The sequence below is a fragment of the Fundulus heteroclitus genome, chromosome 3 (genome assembly GCF_011125445.2).
Source record: "Fundulus heteroclitus isolate FHET01 chromosome 3, MU-UCD_Fhet_4.1, whole genome shotgun sequence".
Lineage (NCBI taxonomy): Eukaryota > Metazoa > Chordata > Actinopteri > Cyprinodontiformes > Fundulidae > Fundulus > Fundulus heteroclitus.
Window position 1 is genome coordinate 36,752,603 of NC_046363.1, and position 24,675 is coordinate 36,777,277.

General features: G+C 38.2%; 1 long non-coding RNA gene across 2 annotated transcripts in view; it reads right to left on the minus strand.

Moving 5' to 3' along the window:
* Nucleotides 1-23,766, minus strand: part of LOC118557909 — a 54,253-nt gene extending 30,487 nt beyond the window's left edge. For both annotated transcript variants that reach the window (XR_004928105.1, XR_004928104.1), the window contains exon 1: nt 23,727-23,766. This is a non-coding gene — a long non-coding RNA (uncharacterized LOC118557909). The remainder of the gene's footprint in view (nt 1-23,726) is intronic.
* Between the last annotated feature and the right edge of the window lie 909 nt (nt 23,767-24,675).

Consider the following 24,675-nt stretch of genomic DNA (forward strand, 5'->3'; position numbering starts at 1 on the left):
TAAGCTAATTATAAGAAATACTAAAAGTTTTGCCTCATTGTATAATTTGTATTGCTGCTTACATATTGCTCTATTTTTGCATATTTATTTTATGGTTATACATTTATTGAGCATGTATTTATTTCTGTATATTTATTTTTGAATATGTCAGAGTCAGTCCTCCATACTCACCCCCTTCTGTCACTCAAGCCCCGGGGGTATCACCGTATCTATTGGTTGATGCCAATCATTCTGACGCGCTGACATAATGGCAGTGTTCGTTCCTTGTTAGTCTCCTCTTGCTATCTGCGCATGCACACTTCTAGTGTTGATGTATCTGGTTAGCTTAGCGGTTAGCTTAGCTGTTAGCCATTCATAGTAGCTCCGCTGCTCTCATGGTATACTGAACATGGCTGAGAGTCGCAAGAAGTGAACCACATTCAAGTTTATGAAAGGACGAGGAAGGCCTCAGTAGAAATAAATAATACCAGAGTGGATTTAGGAGATTTTGTTTTTTCACGCGATCCCCAGCGGAGCGGAAGGTAGCAGCTAAGACAGTCTTGCGCATGCACAGTTATTCAAAAAGGGATTTGATGAAACTTCCAGAAAAATCACTGACCCTACCTTTAAGCTGATTTAAACTCTTTTCTAATCCCTCCATCTATGTTACCGTATCTAAAAACCTGGTTTTCATAATTTGCATCTTAAAACATGTCAGGTCCGGTCATCTTTAGTCTCTTATTCTTATTCTGATCTTGATTTATCTTTTTACATTTCTACCTTTGAATCTGCGTGCTTCTGTTTGTCTGTCTCTTTGCTGCTGGTACAACAGAATCTCCCCCACTGAGGGATAATAAAGGCTATTTCTAGTCTATTCTATACTATTCTACGTGTTTCTCGTTTACTTGTAATTCCTTACGGCGCGTGCAGATCAAAGGGATGTAAAATCCTGGACAAGATCGGGTACAGCAATAAATCTTGGGAGAGTTCACCTAACTGGGTGATTAAGCATCAAAGACACTCACTTGATGTTTCAGTGACACCATCACCAAAGACAAAGTGCAGTGTTCATCAATAAAAGATTTGTCACTGCCCAGAGCAACATGAGGCACATTTAAACCCCCTCCTTCACCCACTTCAATACAACTGAAGGAGCTTGGAATACACATGAAATCAGGGATTTAGACTTTTTATGTTGAGACCATTTTCTAAAAGATTTTTTATCAGCATCTAAAGCTGAGATTGTTTGCCTTAAAAATTTTCAAATGTCCCCCCCCCCCAAAAGCGGCTCCTGCGATACGCAACTCGGTGATGAAGAAATTAGTCACACACGTTAATACATTTGAAAGGCATGTTCTCTGAGTAGACATGATCCCTTTTCTAATTATTCAATAATCTAATGACACGATTGGTCATGGTGAGCACAACCACGTGCTGACGCCAGATGGTGGCTTTTGCAATCGAACCCCCCACACGCTCTGTGCATCCTCGTTTCAGTTCAAGACAGTCAGAAGCCTCGTCTGCTCTCCCTAAACTTGCCAAAGGTGATCCAAGGAGTTATTCTCTCTTCGTTTAAAAGATCAAATGTGAGATTCTGGGGAAAAAAACAACAAAAAAAAACGTCTGATTCTGTCGTGTGAGATGATCGGGAAGAGCAATTCGTTTCATCTTATGTGCTATTAGTCATTTCGAAGCAGCAGGTGCACCTCACGTCGAGTCTCATTTTGTGGCGGGTTTTGTCATCTGGAGATGTAACTGCTCTTGTCAGGCCCTACAAAATTCATGGAGCGTTGTTGCAGCAGCTACAGGGTCTGAGTAACGCGACGGCACTGATCTGAGGCACCGTCCTCAGGGCAGCTCCGGGGTGGAGGGACCGGATGTCAGAAACCGTTTGCCACCGATGCAGAAACATGCGTCTCTCTGTAAATATGCATCAATACTGAAATGTTTCTTTGCATTTGTTCTTGGGGGGGGGGGGGGTATACGGGGTTTCACCTGTCCTCTCCTTCTGTGTTTGTCTCCATGTTTTATTTTGAGTGAGTTTCAGAGGTGTACCTGGTACCTTTGTGTTAACTTTTTCCTTTAATATCACCAGAACTTAAATGAGTGAAACAACAAAACCCATTATCCTGCTACAGTGATGTGAAGTGGAAGCCTCACTTCTGCTACACAAAGCATACGCCATGCATTCACATGAAAATATGAGGTTATCTTTAGAAAAGAGAAAGGATGTGAAACAAATCAAGTAAATTACAGTTTAAGAATCTAAAATTGTTTCACATGTCGTCACGTCGCAGCCAGTTATTTTAAACCTTATCAAAATTGTTTGGAAAATAAAACACGACGGCGAAGTGGAAGAAAATTGACGCCTGGTTTCCATTTCTTTATGAATAAAAATCTGAAAAGTGTGGATAGCTTTGCGCATCTAGAGACGGAAATTCTCGGCCATTGATCTTTGTAAAATAGTTTGAGTTCAGTCCGACTGACTGGAGAGTGTTCGTTTGTGAACAGCAATGGGGAATGTGAATGTGTTCACAGAATACAGAATAAATAAGTGACCAGAAAATGCTACATAAATACATAACATAGTGTTGCAAGTTACAGTTTCGGGTCCTGAAAAAAAGCACCCTTCTAATTAAACTAAAAAGTAAAGGAAATGGAGAGAAACATTTCCATGCACTTTAAAAAAATTATTCTCTGTAACAGTTCAAGGTCAGATTTGGTGCAGTGCGCAGCTTGAAGAAGTATTTGCGCCTCACATACAGTCATATTCACAAGACTGCAATCTGCTTTCTGATGAGGGCATTTTGTCAGGTTAAAATCACCTTTTGAAAATGAAATTCTGTTTATATAAATCTTATTTATATAGTGCCAATTCACGACACATGTCATCTCAAGGGACTTTACACATCATGCTTTTTGCTAGAACTTTCCTAAATGTTTAATGTGTATATATTTTCATTTTCTTGCCATTTAGAGGTGAACTTGCTGGTGTACATAAAAACATTGAATCCTTCAGGATTGCGGAGAGCCCTGCTTCATTCATCACATTCATCACACCAAGTTGTCCAGGTCCTGAAGCAGCAAAACGCTACCAGACCATCACACTTCCACCACTTTTTCAGCTGTGGATTTTGCTCTGGAACTCTCCTGTAGATGCATTTATGCCTGCACTGATTTAAATGTTGGTATAGGATCTTTGGCTGCCTCCTGGGTGAGTCCTCAAGTAGCTCAATGAGTAATTTTTGGGTTTGCTTCTGCGGAAGACCACCACTGTACCTAGTTTTCTTCATTTGTGGATAATGACTCTCCCTGCGGCTTGCTGGAGTCCCGACTGGTGTTGTAACCTTTTCCTGACTGACAGAGCTCAATAAATTTGTTTTACATCAAATTAAAGATTTTATTTTAATTGGCGCGTGGTTTGTCGCTTTTGTGATCATTTAGCTTAATTTATAGTAGTTAGTCAGACGGTTCTATTTAAATGATTACTTGTGTACAAATAAAACTGTTATTTTCTCTGTTTATTCTTGTCTGAGATTAATATTTGTTGTATAATCGAAAACAATTAAGTGCGACATATAAGCAAAATGGGGAGGAAATCTGTATAATGAAATGAAGATACAAACAGGTGGACTCTTTGCTAAATAGGTAACTCATGCAGATTAATTGCACTGGAGTTTATTTAGGGGTATCCAAGTAAAACGGCTAAATACATTAGCAAGCTATATTATCACATATTTGTTTGTGAAGAGAAATTAAAGGCTATGCTTCTTTTCCCTTTCCTGTTAAGAATTCTGTGAAACGTTTTAACCCTAATCGTTTCACCTAAAATCCCCACAAAACAACAATAGGAAAAAGTTTGTGGTTTCTGAGAAAATACAAGTAAGGTTTGAATAAATACTTTTGCAAGATATTGTAGGTTTCTTCCAGATGGTTTTAAACTCCAACAAAGGACAAACAGTGTACGTAGTTAAAAAAATAAAAATAGCTCAAGTGAAGCACTAAGACATGCTTGATTGTCAGCATTAATTGGAAAGTGAGGGAGGATAGGAAACTTTGTTGCCATAAAAATCTAAATAAATAATTGCTAGGTGAAACTCTGGGAGAATGCATGCTCTATCTGGCTGATCGTAAATCCTGAAATAATGACATGCTTACCCATAAATGACTAAACAAGGGGCCATTAAGGCACGCATGACTTCTCCTGATGTCTGTGTAGCAGATGTTAATAATTTTTTCCATAATGGAGGAGGAGAAAAGGGAAAGCGGGAACTGCTGTAATCATATCAAAGAAAATGTCAAATAAGGGTCAACAACGTAAACATACCAAATGTGGGAGTTAAACTCCAGAGTACGGAGAACAGAAAGAAGATGTTTGTTTACTACATCTTAAATCTTTTAATCCATGCGCTGTGAGGAAAATGCAACCGAGGCACGGCGTTTTTTGAGTTGTTTGTACATTATATCATGTTTCTTTTTAAAACCCGATCAGATAAAAGCACTTTGTTGATAGATGCACGTGAGAGAGCTGAGAGCAGGCGTAGATTGTATCTCTCTGTACGGTGTATCTGTACATCTGCCATCTCCTCTGCTCGCTCTGCTGACTTTTTTTGTGTCGTTTTCAGATCTTATTGGGAGATATTTTTTCATGTATGAGCCCAACGTGACTGATCAGACCCAATTTAGAGCCCCTTATCTTGCATGGATTGGTTCCGGCAACCAGATTATAAGTCTATTAGATTAATTCTGGCATGTGGTGCAGATCACATTAGCGCTGATTTTTGATAGCTTAGACGTTCTTTCTTAAGGCTGCGTCGTTATCAGTCAGAGGTTTGGATAAAATAATCTGTCTCCTTGTTGTGATCAGATACCAACATTGTTCTAATAAACCATTTTCTCATGTTTTTGTTTGCTGTCATTAACAAAGGAGCCGTTAAAGATGTAAAGTAACTTTTAAATTTCATTGGGAAACTTTTTGGCACTTTTTTTTTAGCCTTGGAGAATGATTATTGCCATATTAATCAGTGCAATATTGTCATCTCAAATGTTATGCTTTGTTTATATTGCCTTTCATTCTGACATTTTATGATTGCTGTAGTAATTAGAGTAGGTAGATTATTGGAGCATGTTATGAGACTTGCTGCTTTATCGCCTGATGTAAATGCAGAATATTTATACTCTAGTTTTTATTGACAAAGAAAATAAAACAATGTTGGAACTAAAGTACCGTCATGGCCAGAAGTTGTGTCAGTTTTGCAAACTTGAGGGTTTGTGAGTTCTTTGCAAATGTTTTCTCACCCCTCGACGCTTTTCACATTTTGTCACATTAAAACCCCAAACATGAATTGTTTTAATTGGGATTTTATGTCATAGACTGACATAAATGATGCACTGTGTTCAAAATTGATGAAGGAAAAATAAATGAAAAAGGTTTGGGTGCCTTTTTCTTGCAGTCCCTTACTAAATAAAATGTACTGCTACAGTTTCCCTTCAAAAAGTTACACCTTTTTTTATGCACGTAACAGTCAAAGTTAAAGCTTTTCATACATTTTAGAGCTACTATGTTTCAAATTGAACATGAATTCTAAAGAAAAAAACAAATGCTTACTTTAATAAGTATTGTAGTTGTCTTCTGTTTTTCACACACTTAAATGCTTTAGATTTCACATTTATATATCAGACAAAGATACTGAGTAAGAACAAAAATAGTTTTTGATTGATGACTTCATTTATTACTACATTTTTGGGTCTATTTCACTTGCCACACTAAGAATCAAGAAATAACATCAACTAATTTGTCTCATTACATCAAGTAGGCTGACACATCAAATTGTGCACACAATTAAAGAAATTCAAGACCAAATTACAAGCAAAGTTATTGACATCTATTAGTCAGAAAAGAGTTACAAAGCTATTGAGGCTTTGGGAGCCCAGTGAACCTCAGTGAGAATCACCATTTACGAATGGAGAAAACATAGAAAGGTGGTAAGCCCTGCCAGGAGTGGCCAATTGATCAAAATTAGCCTAGGAGCACATTGAAACCATAACTACATCTTGACTACAAGCACTGCAGGCCAGCGTTCAGTCTTAAATATTCATTAATGAGAGATTGGGCAGGAGCGGCAATGGTATGGCTCACATTAGCCAGAAAATATCCTGATGATCCCTGAGACTATTGGGGATGCATCCTGTGAACTGACCAGACACCTCTGGAACTTTTTAGAAAGGTTTCATCCTATAATAAAACTAACACAGCATTTCAGAAAAGTCAAACATTGTGGTGGCGGAGTGATGGTCTGGGTCTTCTTTTAGCTCCAACAATCCAGAACATATTTGCTGAGGATCTGTGTTTTGTCCAGCATGCTAGAACACTGAGTCGCAAGGAAAATGTGATAACACACAAATCTGAACAAAGAATATTTTAGTTCTGCGGCCAGGAAACTCTAGAAATCCCAGCCTCACTGAACACGTGTGGTGAGTTCTCAAATAGCAGGGCGGCAAACCGAATCCTACAAACCCGTGATCCACTTCAAGCTCGAGTAAGAAAAGAATGGGTAGCCATCAGTCAGGCCTTTGGTCCAGAGGTTCATATCCAGCATATAAGAAGATGAAGCTGAAGGTTCACTTATAGGTTTCATTGAGTTCTACTGTTCTTCAATTATGCATTATGTGTTGTCATTTCTGCTTTAACTTTCTGTTCTCTCTCTTTTATCTTCATAGTAGGTACACCTGGTCTGGCGTTCTGTTAACTGTGACATCATCCAGAGAAGACGGCTCACCCGCTACTACCATCTAATGTAGAACAGATTACTAGATCAATGTGAGCTTCTGTGCTTTTTTGTTTCTCTTGTTGTGTCTCTGTTCTGTCTTCTGTAACCCCAGTCGGTCGAGGCAGATGACGGTTCATACTGAGCCCGGTTCTGCCGGAGGTTTTCCTTCCCGCTAATGGGTGGTTTTTCTTCCCACTGTCGCTTCATGCTTGCCCAGTATGAGGGATTGCAGCAAAGCCATGTACAATGCAGACGACTCTCCCTGTGGCTCTACGGTTCCCCAGGAGTGAATGCTGCTTGTTGGGACTTTGATGCAATCAACTGGTTCCCTTATATAGGACATTTTTGACCAATCTGTATAATCTGACCCAATCTGTATAATATGATTGAACTTGACTTTGTAAAGTACCTTGAGATGACATGTTTCATGATTTGGCGTTATATAAATAAAATTGAATTGAATTGAATTGAATTTATTTTCATGATGAAACCACTTGCTGCATTTTATAAAGCAGTGAAATAATCTAAAGACGATACAGTTAACTCCAAGATTTCCCTCTAAAGTGTGCTATAGGGACATTTTGTAAAAGTAGACAAATAGTAAAAGTGAGTTCTAACTTTTAACACTCACTGTTGAATGTCAAATGGCATTTCTTTGAACTGATTCTCAGAATGTTTGCAACAGTTCAAAAAAAAAAAAAAAGCCTCCTCTTCTGAACTGCAACATTTAGCAAATTCGACAAAGCGTTCAGAAGCCTCGTTTCTTCTCCTGGGCTCTGTTCAAATAACAGACGACACGGTTTCACAACTCTGAGTAGTCCAAGCGCATGTGCTTTGATTTTTCATGTGTTCAGCAGCTTTGTTTCTTTCTTTTCAAACTCTGCCAAGAGAGTAAAAATCAAAGCGACAGAAAAATAAAAACTAACACCCTAAAATGATTAATGAGTGGGATTTATTAGCTTTGAATCACAGATGAAAAAGACATTAGGCCTCCTTGGGTTTTCTAAATGCACTATCAATGGGAATACTCCATAAACAAGAAAAGGATGCTTTTAACCCTTAACCGAAAACAACGCAGGTAAAGCTTTTTTTTATTACTAATTGAATTCAGTCATCTCAAGGTGTTTTCTAAGTCTTTTGTATCAAGATGTACTATAAAAGCATCTCTAAGAGCTCACTCAAGGAGAAATTGTTGGGTTCCTCTTTGCACAACATAAGCCTTTGACCTTTCCATGTGCTTTCCCTTTATATACAATAGCTAGATGCTTCGTGATGCTCTGCACATAAATGAAACTGAATAATATTCCATTTAAATGTGTTATGCACTGTAATGAATACAAAACATTGACTATCCATGTAGTGGAAAATACAGGTGCATCCCAACAACTTAGAAGATCAGTGAAAAGTTAATTTCATTCAGTAATTAAATATGTAAACTCATATGGTATATGAATAAATCAAACCAAAACAATACATTTCAAGCATTTCTATCTGTTCGTGTTGTTGATTTTACTTTAACACTTATAAAAATGTAATTCTGTTTCTAATTTGAATATTACATATGACCCATTCCTGACTGTTACCATTGTAACAACTGTTTACATGCATCTTGCACTACTCACCTTGACTGAATATTGATTTGCACTGCTGACTGTTTATTCACAATTGTTTACATATACATTTGCAATACCGTACCTTAACTGTAATATGCAATTACCTACACTTTAATTTAAATAGCTGCTGTCCAAACTTTATTTATTCATTTTATAGTAATAGCTACATGTATATCATGCTCACAATTCTGTCTATAGTAATAGCCACCTGTACATATATTCATAGTAGATGTAAACTCTGTTATAATAATCATCTGTATATTATGCTATTGTACATATCTGTAAAACTCTATTCACAGTAATATTCACCTGCTATTGCACTTCTGGTTAGACCTAAACTAAATTTCGTTGCCTTGTACCTGTACCGTTGTAATGACAATAAAGTTGAATCTAATCTAATCTAATCTAATGTGATCTAAACATGGCTATGGACTACACAGGCATCCTCCACAAGGATTGTTTGTAAGACACAACAGGTCATTGCTATTAAAGGCTACTACCTTGTGGAGATCTTTGGCTATGCACAGTAATGGAAAGTTTAGTGGATGGAGAAAAAAAAACTGCACAAACCACCAGGGTAGCGGTAGACTTGCGGAGAATTTGAAGGAAAGCCCATTCAAAAATTTTAAGAGACATTTCACAAACTGTGGACTGGAGCTGGAGTCACTTATTCCCCAGATGCAAACAGCACATGGGATAAACTGCAGGCCTTAAATCTTTTGTTGAAGAGACTGCACAGTTTAACTATAAGGAGAGATGTGCAGCGAGGAAATGTTTGGTCTTTAAGAAAAACAGGAAGGCAAGACTAAAGTTTGGCAGAAAGAACCAGGACTTCTGAAATACTGTTGCTTGGGCAGCTGGGTCTAAGATTTTATTATTTGGAGGTCAGTGCATATGACATATTTGGTATGAGAGAAATACATGCATTCCAGGAAAAGAACCTCATACCATGTATGAAGTATTAAAGGTGGAAGAGTTATGGTTTGTGGATGGTTTTACTGCAGCATGGCCATCCATCTCCTCATCTTAGATCCAGCAGAAACTGTCCATCAGAGGGTTAGGCAGCACAATTTCTTTTTCTTTCTTTTTTTTTTTGTATTTTTCTTGCATAAGACACAACAAACAACCCTTATTCCCACAAACCCCCCCTCTGCCCCAGTGTATAGGCCAAAGGAAGAATATCACAATGTCTGTCATCTCAAAGTCATGACCCAATGGGAACCATACAGAATCTGATAAGCAAAATGTAATCAAAGATTAGAGAGTCATAGCATCAGAGTCCATTTCTTCAATAGACCAGAGGACAGCAAATTGTTGTGCATTGCTCAGTATAGAATAACAAATTTGTTCTAATGTCAAATGCTGCAACAGATCGTTAAGTCGATGTTTGAATCTGGGTGGAGTCTCGTTCCACTTCTTAAGAATGAGTCGTCTGGCCAAAACAGCAGCAAACGGCATCATTGTTTTACCAGCAGTGCTTAATCCCAGTCTGGGTTCCACAATCCACTCAAAATGGTACTTACTGAGGATGGTTCAATATGGGTTTTCAAAAAAAACTGACTTCCAAAAGTCACCCGATTGTGGACAGCTTCAGAACATAAATACATAAAGTACATAAATCATCATCATTAGGCAGTAGATGAGCAAGTTTAAACTTAGAACCAATGTTACTGATGGACTACTTTAAATTGAATGACCTGATGTTGTTGACAAATTGAAAAAGTATGTATAACTTCAGGAGCAACTTGTCACACCTCACCTATCATTTTAATGTTAGGTTCCTCTACCAGTTTAGATTTTTATATATCCAGAGGTTTCAGATTTTCTAAACTATTAATGAATATATTTTTCCTAATTGTCTCTTTTGAACAATGGAATGTTTTGAAAATGTTGTTTAAAAAGGACTCTTTCTGGAGTGATGGAAAACCCCTTAAATGAGATGAGACAAAGCTGAGGAGCTGGAGATTTCTACTAAACCTATAAACTAAACTTATTATAATGAGTTTTTGACACAGAACTTAGGTTTGTGCATTTTCCAACGTTTAACTCATTGTTGTAAATTGTCCTGCCTTTTTTAAATTGGCAATATGAAAATCTGAAAGCTGACTTTGCTTGCAATTTTAGGGCAGCTTTAGATTTTTCCTTTTTATGTTGAAAAGAGGCTTACATTTTTTTAGAGTGTTGTTGTTCATTTTGATAGTAGAACTGCTGCTTTTATGTAATTCTAATTTATCATATATTATTTTTAAATATATAAACACCGTTAACAGATCATAAACTGTGTAACCAAGTCAAATGTCAAAAAAGTCAAATACAAATCTTAGAAATTGACCATACCCCACAGTTGGCCCATTTTCTAAAGCATTATCTGTTATGGAGGGCCTAAACATATTATTCATAACCATTGGAGCATCTTTTTACACATCAGTCAGAGAGAAAGCATGTCGAAATTGGGTCCATATTTTTAAAGAATGCTTCACAACTGGGTTTTTAAAGTATAAAGTTTCTGAAAAAGGCAACTTAGAACCAACTAGAGCATGTGAAGAATTAGATGAGCATGATGCATGTTCAAGTTTTAACCAGAGGTAAATTACATTTTTAATATTAGTGACAGGTTTTGTTTATTAGATTTGCAGTATGTTTGGTCAACAGTAAGTTAAAGGCAGTTTGGAGAATTGTTCATTGCTTTAGCAAATTCTATGAAGGGATACTAACAATTAGTGAACCTATTTTCAGTATATCCTCCTTTGATCTCTTTAGATTTTTATTTTGCATTATATTTCTTTGGATCTAATTTGTCAACGAATATATGTTTTTAGGGCTTCCCATAGTATTAAAGCTGATTTCCAAAGATGATGTTATTTCCACTGCAATAAATTCTACATGTTTATCAGCAAGCAATTGGCTATTCAAGGCGCCAATGATGATACGAAGCTTGGGAAACTGGTGTCTGTAAGATTAAGTGGAGCATGGTTTCAAATTACTATTGTATTGTAATCACAGTGAGTAACAAGAGTTTTATCTATAAGAAAATAATCAATCCATCAATATGTTTTGTGAACAGGGGAAAAGAAGCAATATGAACTACAGGTGGGAAAATAACAAACATCACATGTACCAAATGAGAAACAGTTGTACTGTCTGGGCAACATTGGATAAAACTAAACAATTGGTTGAATTATAGTGCAAAGTGGAAAAATAACGATTAAAATCTTCTGCCAGTATGAAATGGTGTGAGTCCATATCAGGTGACCGGGAGGAAAAAAAAAATAGCAAAAAAGGCCTCATCGTCCATTTTGGGCATGAAAGAATTAGCTAAAATAATGGAGTCTTGTATAATTATTACTATAGTAAATCTTCCACAAGGGTCTGCCACTGTTCTAGGCATTGTGAATGGGATATCTTTATTAATTAAAATGGCCGTCTCTCTGGACTTACTAATAAAACTTGTGTGAAACAACTGGCCTATCCACCTGGTCTAACATGGTCAATGTTACGCAAATGTGTTTCTTGAAGAAAAGCAATGTTAGCATTAAGCTGGTTAAAATGATTAAGGACCTTCTTGTGTTTCAAGGGATGATTTCAAGATTTACCATTCCAGCTTGCTAAGTTTATCTGACATCATAAAGTTCCTGTTACCGTTAAAGTGTTAATAGCAAAATTCCCATTTTTAATAGCTAAGCACAAAGATCAGAATATTTTGGCAACTTCCATGAAGAAACAATTTTAAACAAACAAATAGATACATTTTCACAAAGTACTGGTGCAGTTATAATCCCTCCCTTGTCACCAATCAAAGGAACGCGGTAACACCCAAACCCTACATGTTTAAATCCACACATATGTGCTTATTCTGAGAAACGTTGCATATAACACTCCATTATAATTAAATTGCAAAAGGGTGCCAGTTTATATGGTAATCAATCCCCAAAAAGGTGCACATAAAAAAAACTCACGTACTAAGATAAGAACAATGTATCAAATAATAAAAAATAAAGGGTTTCCTTGCGACTACTTTATTTAAATTCAATCTCGTCTTCTCTTACTCACCACGTACAACAAATGAGGAAGGATACCTACAGCTCTCAGGTCTCAGTAGGAGCCACATTTGCCTTGATAGCATTTGTTTTGACATAGGACATCACACTCTCTGGATCCAAAAAAACATTTTCTATCCCGTCATGCAGGAAGCGAAACTTCGTGACGAACTCCCACTCATCCCCTCAAGCGGCTGTTTCACAGCGGTAAAAGCAGATCTCGCCCGGGTCACACCAGGCCAGTAGACCAGAAAGATGGAGGCGGATGCTTGGCCATACCTGTGAGCACCACCTGTCTGTCTGCCTAGCACCACAAAGTATTTCCACACAGTCCTGATAGTAGTGAAGTTCTACATTAATAGAACAGGGCTTCCCCTTGGTTAGATGAAAATATCAATCATTACGTCCTTGTCCAAGTTAAAAAGCTACTTCAGCAGCCTTGTGACAGAGGACAGATCTGAGTGGAAATCCTCCGGGAAATTCAACATACAAATGTTTGACTGTCTCCTCCTTCCTTCCATATCGGCACACTTCTCTTGTAGACTTTTCACCTCTGTCTTAAGTGTACCGACCACATTTTGGAAGTCCGCAACTTCTCCAAAACATTTCGTCAGGCTGTGCTCCATGTCGTTCATTTTCCCTTTCACCAAGTCCATGTCTGACTTGAGAAGAGCGCTATTACTGATAACTTCCCGTCTTCATAGCCTGAATCTCACTTTTCATTTCCTCAATTTGGGTAGCCATGGCTTCTTTTAGCTCTCACCTGAGTAACTCTGAAATGTCTCCTCTTATCGAAGCAAGAGTCTCTGCTTTCGTGTCTGCCACAGTCTCATTTGGGGGAGTGGTGGCCTAGTGGTTAGAGAAGTGTACTTGCACTCTGAGAAGGTTGTAAGTACCTGGTTTGATCCCCACAGCCTGCACTCTGGGTCCCTGAGTAAGACCTTTAACCCCTGATTGCTCCCCAGGCGCCGCACAGTGGCAGCCCACTCTACTCCCCAAGGGGATGGGTTAAGATGCAGAAGTGAATTTCTCCATTGTGAGAACAATAAAGTTGAATAATTTTTATTATTCTCGTTCGGTTTGCTAGGCGGTAGAGCTCCGGTGTTAGCTTTAGCCCTGGGCTCGTATGACATTTCTATCAGGCTTTTAAGTAAAGTTTAGTGGGTTGGTCACCATAAAAACAAGTTTGTGTAAGAAAAAATGTAAAGCATCAAGTGCGCACCTGTTAGGAAGCTAAACAGGGGAAAAGCACCACAAAATGAGCTTTAGGATAAAATTCAGTGGAGCGCTCTGAAACATGACCTACTCCATTGGTTGCTCGGTCCTACCCACCGGACAGTGCAATTTCCATAATTTTTTTAATTTAATGATCCCTAATTGTTAGCCTGATGGAAGTGGGACATGTATAAAACCTTATAGTTATTTCTGAAGTATTTAATAAAAAGGAAACACTGTAATATGGTTCATGATCTCTTGTTTTGACAAAATAACAAGATCAAAGTGGTAAGCTGAAATGAGCAGCGAAACATATAGTTGCTGGATATAAAAGGCCAGGATTCAAAGGTTGGTTCACACAACAGCCATGTTGAGTTTGTGTACACTTCTGAGTGCAGTGACAGAAAAAGCCCTACTGTTTATTTAAAGAAAATCATGAGACCCTTCCTTTAATTAGTTCATTCCAAAACAATCAGACGATTTGGAAATATCTACAGATTTCAAAATAGAAAGTAATAAAATGTTTTACACAATGAAAAGGAAAAAAATAACCACAAGAATGTTAACTGTGTAGTTATGAAAATCATCATGTTTTGGAACAGAATACAAATTAATCTTTCCTAAACTTCAAAAAAGACATGCATGGTCTAATTTTGTCACATTTGGAAACAAAAGAAAACCTCTCAAAGTTAAATAAGACAATTAAACTTGACAACAAAAAAAGTTTGAAAGCTTTTTGGTTGGGTGCACTTTGTTGTTAAATTAAATTAAATTAGAAAGCAGAATTGGGGTGGGGGGTTTTCAAAGTAAATGTAATTCTTGTCAAATTAGAAAGTGTTGGTTTATTATGTCTCAAACATTGTGCCTTTGCCAACAGAGGAGCCACAGAGCCAGAGACAAATATGAGATTATGCCATATCGGCACAACTCACTGCTGAAGCAACAACAGATCCGGGACAAAAGAAGAAGTAAAAAAAAAAAAAAACAACAACGATACTTATTTTGTCAAAACAATTAGTATTAGGAGTAGTAAATATAGCGAACCATGCGGAATTTATAGCTTTTGTGGTCAAATTCGAGAAGCTTCTGAGAACCTCAGGAAGTTGTTCCCACAGAGGTTTAGCTGCACTGCTGCTGGATATCAGACTGTGTATTAGACACTGATCTGTTTAATTACAGTCTGAGTCAGACGCCATCTGTAAGAGCACCCCATCGCCTCCCTGCACTATCCAAATGACTTAAAGAATCCACAGATATTGTACTCCAAGGACATGCTTAATTGAGTTCTGAGCGCAAAGTGCACTGCAGCATTCTTCGACTCCACTGATGCAAGCTCGGCCGAGCAGGCACTTCTCAATGCTTTGTTGTGATATGAATTAATTGGAAATTGCTTGTGTTTGTCAATTGCGCACAAAACCGGGTTCTGAACAAAGGACGATTTCAGATTTGCTTAACTCCCTGGTAAGAACTTGACTTTTGCAACAGAGCGAGCCAACGCGGGGAAGGTGAAAAATAACCCCAAACACGCAACAATATTGTTTCAGGAGGCGAGAAAACAGACATTTAGCAAATGGATTTGGAACGAGTGGGATGAGGCGAGAGGGCTAAATCTGTCTTGTTCATTTGTGACGGACTTGGCGTGAAGCAGTGACTTGAGCTTGGATAAAGAAAAGACTCTAGCTGCAGAATTCTGCCAGTCTTTGGTACGCTGTTTTCAGCGTTTACCCCCCCTTCCTCACCGCTGCTGCCGCTGCTCCAACACACACACCCACACAACCCCTTACCTTCCAACACACTGCCGAACCTGATGCTCCTCAGTCACCCATTAATCCCTGCACATGTCGGATCCCGGCCAGGTAATTACCGTTTAAAAATATTTCATCCTATTCTTTACCACTGCCTCCCCCTCTCTCCCAAAAAAGGAGACAAACGGAAACAAAAGGAACACAGTTGTGAACAACGACAAAGAGGTGCTTTAAATGCATTCTCTTTTCTGCGGTGGAAACGGCAGCTTTGTTTGCACACAGCACAAGGTGTCTGAAACCAAATCTGCTGCTATTTCATATTTAAATGTACCTGTCATGCTTTACTTTTTACACCCAGTTTGGAAAGTTGTTGCTGTTTTGTTTCAGGGAGGAAAACAAAGGATTGTGGTGGAGAAAAATGTTTTGGTTGGCAGCCTCCGAATTAAATGACCTTAGAAGGGATGAAAGCATAAAATAAAAATCTTGAGAAATTAATGATCAGACGTATTTCTAGTTATTCCTCTTTTAGAAACTATCACTCTAAAAATATATTTTGCAAGTGATACCTGATTTTATAATGGCCCAGTCATGTCAACAACACTGTCTCCTTGTGTCAAAAACGTAAATAGAATTTGCTAAATAGATAAAACATGCAAACCCATAATTACCAGCAGTATGTGGTGGGCTACATTTGGGATGTGAGCTTGAAACCTTTTGTTTTGCAATTACAGTGTACAAATGTAATGACATGTTCATTATTCTCACTATCTCATTTAGAACAACAATTTTAAACTACCTTAACCATGACTGATTATATATAAATGGTTAATAATAAACCAGACCCACCAGTTCGCTGCTCCAGAGCACTATCAACCTCCATGACACAACAATACTGTAGTTACGGTAGTTTTCACTAAACAAAGTAAATGTAAAGTGAAAATTGCTATTTTGTCGGAAAGCTAAGAAAGTCAGCGTTTTAGGCCAAAGTAATATCTGTCAGTACAACCAACAAAACAATGTCACTGCTTTTGTGGTTATTAATAAAGTCTGACATTTGACTTTGTGGCAATGCCAGCATGTTATACAACAAAAAACAGTATATCTGTGTTTTAGGGGCTAATAAAGTTGGTTTTGACCTATGCGGTTGGTAATTTATTCCTGCCAGTCCAAGCACGTTGACAAAAAGAGAGCTTTCTGTTGTTTTGTTGGCTAATAAAGTGATGCTTTTGACCTTTGAAACTAGCGGTGAGCTTAAGACTTGATTTTAAGGGGAAGTAAAAATTATGCCTTTTGCCTCTTACATACAAACTAATTTCACAATCTTTAAGTGAACCAGTACAATTTTACTTTTGAACTCTCTTAAATGTTGCATATTTTTTGGTGGCCAGTATTAGCACTGCTTTTAATCTCTTGCTAGTTGTAGCTTTTTTGGAAATAAAAAAAAACGCGCTATAAGTTATGTGGCAGTGGTGCTTTAAATCTCCAGCTAGCGGCGGCATCTTAAAAAAAAATTAAACACTGATGTTACAGGTTTTTGGACACCGATAAACTTTTGCTTTTGAACTCTGCCACTGGCAGCATGTTGCAAAACTGATTTCCAGTTGCTTGTAAAGCATTGCTCTGAAATCCAAAACAATTGGTGGGATATTGGAAACTGAAAAACTGTGTTTCATCAATTTATCCGGGCTGCTAAGCGATCTAGAATGTTAAGAAAGTGATTTTAACTTTTATTTATCTTGCAACAGTGCAGCATTTGAAGATGGAACAATAGTGTTTTTGGTTGCTAGTAAAACATTTTTAGACCTTTATGCCAATGCCAATATGCTAAACCACTGAAAATCAATGTCAGTTTTTTTCAAAGGAAGTCAAAGTATTGTATTCAAACCGTAGCATAGGTTGAAAAAATAAACACTAAAGCCATCTACATTTTGGTGGCTGATAAAGATTAAGTGACCAAAACAGGAACTGTCCCCAGAAATCGGGGACGTCTGGTCACCTTAGATAAGGGTTGCTTTGGACATCCTGCCTATTCCATCATGGTAAATAATTGAAAACGTGATGTCAACTGTTTTTTGGAAGCTAAAATAATAGTGATGTTTACTTTTACCAATGCCACTATATTAAAAACCTGATGTGACTGGTAAAGGGGGCACTTTTCACATTTTGCTAATGTCATCATGTAAAAAAAAAACTGACAAAAACAATGTCATTGTTTTTTTTGTTTTTTTTGGGAGTTAATAAACACACAATTTTGTCAGTAGGGGCTGAAAAAGACAGTTTTTATTACCACTGTGTTCGAAACAAGCCTAAAGTTCAAGATGAAGGTGATGGTCAGGTCTTATGCGTAGTGAAAATTATGCTTGGGAAAGGTTTTTAGACATTCAGTGTTGTCATGTTTCCCTCTTGTGTTTGTTTGCATCAATGGTTACAAACCTGGTTAGATTAGACTTCAGATAGTATGCTGACAAAGACAATTTAAGGGTTAATATTCTATTAAGAGCTCTGGGATATAATATGACAACAAAGCAACACATTCTCAGATTCCTTTCCTTCATTTTTTTCCAACTTCACACCTGTCCACCACTTATCGCATTTCCCAGTGTCGCGCTTCAACATAATAAAGTTCATCATCGGTTTTCCAGCATAACTAGCAATTAGTGAAGTTGATGCCTTAATAGGGTGCGAGGTGACACATTTGTTCTGTCATGCTAAACTGTAAAATGCTTTTGTTGTGACATTTTGTACCTTAGAATAGAAATAAGATGTGTGGGTTGGGGGGGGGGGGGGTGAAAAGTCAATATACTGACACCAGCAGGAGGTATCATTAATATGAGGCCAGGTGGGTGTAGTGAGGGATATAGATAAATTTAATGCATCGTCCCTCATGCAAGTGCATGAATCTGCAAACGCATCTACTTTTGTCTTACTTCCTATAGCTAATCTGTCTCATTAAAGGTCCAGCAAGGGGCAGATCTCTCATGAAACTTAACTACAAGAAAATAAAGAAACTAAAGTTAAAACATGAATTTCCAGCAAAAAAGCTCAAATATGATTTTTTTTTTTTTTTAATATGAAGCTAATGAGTTTAGGTTTATTGAATGACCTCTTATACTTTATGACTAAATCTGACTTTTGACATAATTACTGTTTTTCCCCTTTTCAATTCAATTCAATGTTATTTATATTGCACCAATACACAACGCATGTCATCTCATGGGACTTAACAAAGTCAGATTCTATCAAATCATCCAGACAGATTGGTCAGAAAGTTTCCTCTCTAAGGAAACCCAGCAGATCGCATCAAGTCTTGACAAGCAGCATTCACTCCTCCTGAAAGAGCGTAGAGCCACAGTGGACATTCATTTGCATTGTTGATGGCTTTGCAGCAATCCCTTATACGAGCATGCATGAAGCGACAGTGGAGAGGAAAACTCCCCTTTAACGGTAAGAAAAGCCTCCAGCAGAACCAGAACCAGGCTCAGTGTGAACGCTCATCTGACTCGACCGACTGGGGGTTAGAGAAGACAGAGCAGACACAAAAAACACAGAAGCACACATTGATCCAGAAATCATTTCTACCTTATATGGAAATCGCAGATGATCTGCCCCCTTTGGTGGTGTCCCAGCTAACAGAACGCCAGACCAGGTGTACCTACTATGAAGAGAAAAAAGAGAGAACAAAGAGTTAAAAGCTAAAAGGACGATAAGCAGTGCAAATTGGAGAACAGTAGGATAACTCAGCAGAGTGAGAGAAACAGACCCTGATGCCCTCCAGCAGCCTAAGCCTATAGCAGCATAACTACAAAGGTAGCTCAGGGTAAGCTAAGTCACGTTTTACCAAAAAGGAAAGTTTTAAGTCTAATCTTAAAGGTAGACAGGGTGTCTGCCTCACGGACCAAAACTGGGAGTTGGTTCCACAGGAGAGGAGCCTGATAGCTAAAGGATCTGCCTCCCATTCTACTTTCAGAGACTCTAGGAACCACCAGCAGACCTGCAGTCTGAGAGCGAAGTGCTCTGTTAGGAACATACGGGGTAATCAGAGCTCTGATATATGATGGAGCTTGATTATTAAGGGCTTTATACATGAGAATGAGAACCCAGGACAGTGGCCGGTGCGTCAATGATTTGCATTTGACTTAGAATGACCTAGAATGGGCCTCCATGTCCTATATAAACAGCAGGGTATCAACTGCAGGTTGCTCAAGTGCGAGCCACCAGAACTGGCAAAGACTCCTGGATAGTTGTTGGTGAAGATTCTCAGTTGTTGGTGAAGATTCATGGTCATTCCAAAAAATAGTTAAAAAAGAAAAACAACTGGACTTGAGAAAGCTTTCTCAATTCTGCTGAATTGACAAAGCTTTCTGGATAGGAATCTAAATGTCTTCAAACTTCGGAAAAAAAAAAAAAAAAAAAGTCTAGTCATTTTTTTTTTTTTTTTTTTACTTTTTTTGGAACTCCTGGATAGGTGTCAAAACATTTTCAGAAAGAACTGAGCGAAAATCTGGTTGCCTCCGATTTAAGCCTGTTTGCTGTTGTGATAACTGAGAATTTGCACAGGCAGTATGTTACCTGCAAAACTAGAGACAATAAAAGTCTGGAATTACTGTTTGTAAATAACAACGAGGCATGCAGTTCAGATAGAAGGAGAGGGCTTTCAGGTCAGGAAATAAAGAAGAACGGAGAGACGTACAGAAAAGTCTCAGGAGGAAGAGCAGTGAAGGAAAAAAAGAACTACAGGAGGACAATGGAGGTGAAGCTGCAGGACAACAACACCACTGATATTTGGAAAAGCCTAAAAACAATTTCAGGTTACAAACAGAACGCCCAGGCCATAAGTGACTTGAGATGGGCAAATAAGCTGAATCAGCGCTTTCTGAGGTTTAAACAGACAGCATATTCCTCTACTAACTATAAACATCAGATAGGGAAATATGCACTTGTTCTTCTCTGCAAATTAGCTCCAAACGGATTGGATGTAGAGCATCTGAATCAGTCGTCCAGTCTTGTCAAACATTCTCCATTAGATATAAGTCTAACTTATTCTAACAAATGAATGCACTTTGATCTAAACAATTCCATTGTAGATCTGGGTGTATGTTTAGATTGATTGTGGTGGTTGTGTTGCTTTATGACTAACCCCTTTCACAGTTTTTTGCATCTTCCAAGAGGATTTCTTCCAGAATGTTGCTGAATTTAGCTCCATCAACTCAGGCCTGCCTATGATTCTGCCGCCACCGTTTTTGTGACTGGCATGGGGTGTACAGCAGTGTTGTGCGAAGATTTTGCATACTGGATGGATGGATGTATCTTAAGACAGAAAAAAAATTAACTAAAGATCAACAAAAGTAAAACTAAAGGGGAGCATAACATTTACATCTGGTTTCTGGTCACTTCACTTTACAGCTGCTTTTTCAAAAACAACAGACTGTATATAATTACGTAGTAAATATGGACAAAAGAGACATCTTTTAGCATATGGCAGGGTCAGATGGAAGAGGAAAATCTTGTCATATAGCAGTGGAAATCCATTCATTCGCATACATATGAATTTACGACAACAACTGGCATACGGACTCATAAATAAGTCACAGACGGATGTTCTTATATAAGCACCAATTGTTAATTGGAGAAGCTGTCACAATCCCTGGGGCTGTCAATGTTGCTTTATAAGCATTCAAACTAAGCTTTATCAAATTAATGGTCTATTGAGTGCTGCCGGATTCTCCTGTAATCCATTTTATGCATGTTTTGTTGAAGAAAAGGGACATTATTTGTCATAATAGGAATCAGCCCTTTGCAAACTAAAACCTGCGCATTAAAAGAAGAAGATGAAAAGCATTGCAAGCTGTATCATTGTTATACTGTCATACTGAAGCTTCCAGTACATCTAAGGAAAATGGGTATAGATCCCAGAGTTTGCTTTAAACTTGGCCTGGCGGAGCAAGGCTAATATGAAGATAAGTAGTCAAAGAGCTGCACTTAGCACAATATGTTCACCGTAGAGAATAATAAAACGACAGCAAATCTGGCAAGAGTTCTGAAATTAAAGTATTGCCAATTTATGCTTAAAAGTTTTGAGTGTTTTAAATATTCTTCCACAACAGGTGATTTCCCTAGACCCAAAGTGCCAAACAAAAAGAACCAACATTAGACTTTTCTTGCTTCACCTCTGTGAACAGAGGCAGGGGAGTCAGCAATAAACAGCTAGCTGTGCTGTGGTGCTCAGGTGTGCTGACAGGTAGTTCTCTGCAGGCCATGTGAGGCTCTCTGGGGAAATCAAGAGACACATCCTATATGAAATCAATGTGTTTACCGCAGAGAAAGAATAAAAACCCAGCAGAGGTCTGTTTCTTGGAGTATGGGAAGATCAGACAATGAAGTATGTTCTGTTAAGATGTTGGATTTTTACCTCGTCCCTTTCCATGTGAAATAGCTCAGACATTTTCAAGATTTGCAAAGTTACAATGCCCAAATTCTGCAGTAAAAGGATCTCCTACATTAAACATTTAACTAAAAGCAGCTCATTTGCATATCGTTCCACCTTGGATGTTTTATTAAACACAAATATCAGCAAAACTAAAAAAACTTGAATGAATCAGTGAAAACCAGCATTTTATTGATAAACCTTCAGTCACCTAATATAGTTTTAACAAAAATATTAAATGTCTAATACATATACTGCGTAACATTTAAAAAATTTTTTGGAAAAAAGATTAATTCTGAATACAACTTCTGTCCATTTAGAAATTTCAGACACTGAGAACAAATTCCATGTCAATAGGTGGCAATAAAGTCCACATCAATGACATGTCATAGTAAAAAGCATTATAAATCTGAACCTATCTAGCGACCTCAGTAATTATCTGGCTTTAAATCAATATTGTTTAAATTTTCCTCAACAAAATTACAATTTTAATACATGACTTAAGTTTATGCCACAAGTGTCTGAAAATAATACTTAATGCAATCTGGTGGCTTTCCTTTGAAAACTTTTTTGACCAATTTGAATAATAAATTTAACTTGACTGCATTGTTTGACAACTGAGATCAATTGGAACTTGAGTAACCTCTCTGATTCTGTATGTTAATTTGACTGTTTTTGTGAAGTACCTTAAGACGACACAATATGAATTGTCATTTACTATATATAAACTGAATTCAATTAAACTGAAAATTTGATCAATGTAAAATAATTGGTAAAAAAAAAAGAAAAACTTTTGTTGTAGTCTCTTGATATTTTCCAACATGGGCGATGCAGAGAGAAATGTAAAGCTCATTTGTACACTTAAACAAAATGCTTTAGAGCCAGAACATCTAGAAATCTTGTAAGTATCAAACAAAGATAAATTCCAGTCAATTTAAATTACTTTTATAAACTAAACTGAGTCTTTTGATACACAAATGCTAAAGCCTGTCATGATGCAGCTTTGTCTGCTGCACCATGCACATATTCAGGGCACTTTTCACCCTTCATACACCCCAGTCTCCTCTCCACCTCAGCAATCATCTACACCTGCTAGCCACTAATCAAGCCAGGACTCAATCCACCTGTCAGCGTCACTATTTAAACCTCCCTCAGTTTGCCCTTCCCTGTCGGCTTGTCTGTTTACCTGTGCTCTTGACTGCTCGCCTTACCTTTTCATTACCAGCCCGGGTTCCCTTCATCTCCGTCCGTCCGTCCGTCTTCCTGCTGTGGTTCTGGTTCTGCTCTCACTCCGGTCCAGCAAGTATTCATTCAGTCACGCTGCTTAATTCTGCTGGTCTAGTTCTAGTTCTAAGTCTCCACTCTGCTGTGTTGCTGCTCCTGCTGCCTCCATGCTCCGTCTCCATCCCGCTTGCCAGCCTCAGCCACTAACAGCCTCCTGCTTCCATCTGGTCTGAACTCTGGTCTTCTTCATCTTCAATAAAACTCACAAAACAGAACTCTGTGTGTGGTTGTGTTCGGGTTCCTCACAAAAACATGACAAAGCCGGGGAGCCGCCCTGCTGCTTTCACAGTCATCATAGGTTTGGAAAAGTCTAGCGTTGACACAAATGCCGGGTTCACACAGCAGGATAATTCACCTGATTTTTGCCCAGATTTTTCCCTTCTGACAAACCCCGGTTATCGGGATGGATCATAGGACAATCTTCCTTCCCTATGTGGTGTGTTTAAAAGTGATCTAGTCTGCTCGGAAGGACCACTTCGACCTCAGATCTGGGATATTCATAATGTTGGACTGTCTTGGCCTGATAACATAGTGTATGGTGTTCCCTGAGGACAAACGAACATGCAGCCTTTTGAATGTGACATGTAGCCAATCAGAAAGCCAGGTGACAGAAACCCGGAGGAAAATAAAACAAATTTAAAAGCAACTCTCCTTCATACCATGGTGTAGCAAACGTAGAGCCCCTGTTCACGCTCCTTTAACCAACAGCTTTTCTTTTTGTAATGTTTTTTCTCTGTTTAAATTAGTCTACTAACTAATGTCATTGTTCTTCCTTATTTAAGTTTTTTTGGTGGTTGGCAAACAACTTAAAGGAGCATTACCGCCACCTACCTTTTGGGAGTAAGGCATTGGCCATGTTTTTTTATTTTTTTTTATTTACCCTGAACTCACGTTTCATCTCAAGAGGTTTTACGAGATTGTGGGTGAGTGCCTAGATGGTGTTGGAGGATGAACAGGTTTCTTTCCAGGAGAGTTTTAGCGGCCAATCATGGAACTGAAGACCAGGAGGACTATTGTCAGAAAACTGAAGGCAAGGAACTGGGTAGATTTACTAGGAGTGGGCAAGGCTAGAAAAGACTCATCAGAATGATTCAGTTAACTTGAGGTAGCACAAAAGAGAAGACTCAGGTTTCGGGTGATTGGCATCCAGCTCCTTAAATACAGCAGCTATTGATAATGAGGAACAGGTGTGTGGGGAAACCAGCATGGCATAGCTACTTTTTCGCCTTTTAGTGATCACCTAAAGCAACAACAAGAACAACACAATCCAAGACCCTGACACCTAAAGCCAGCTCAGTGCACTAAATTATCGTGAGAGCGACAGTTTGAAGGAACAAACATACCAGTAGGTGGAAGTAATCAGACATTTTCAGACCTTGGACATTGTATATGTCCGTTATGCAATTTGATAAAATATAAGATATTGAATTTAGGAGAAGTGTAACTCACAAGTGAACATAATTTGGATAGTGTTGACTGTATTTTTGGTATGCTTGTGTAGAGACTATGGAAAATGTATTTGAGATTGTTTGTGGGTTGTGGAATGGATGGATTTTGTGTTGGATGTTGCTTAAAATCTTTAGGTATATCTTAACATATACCCTCATG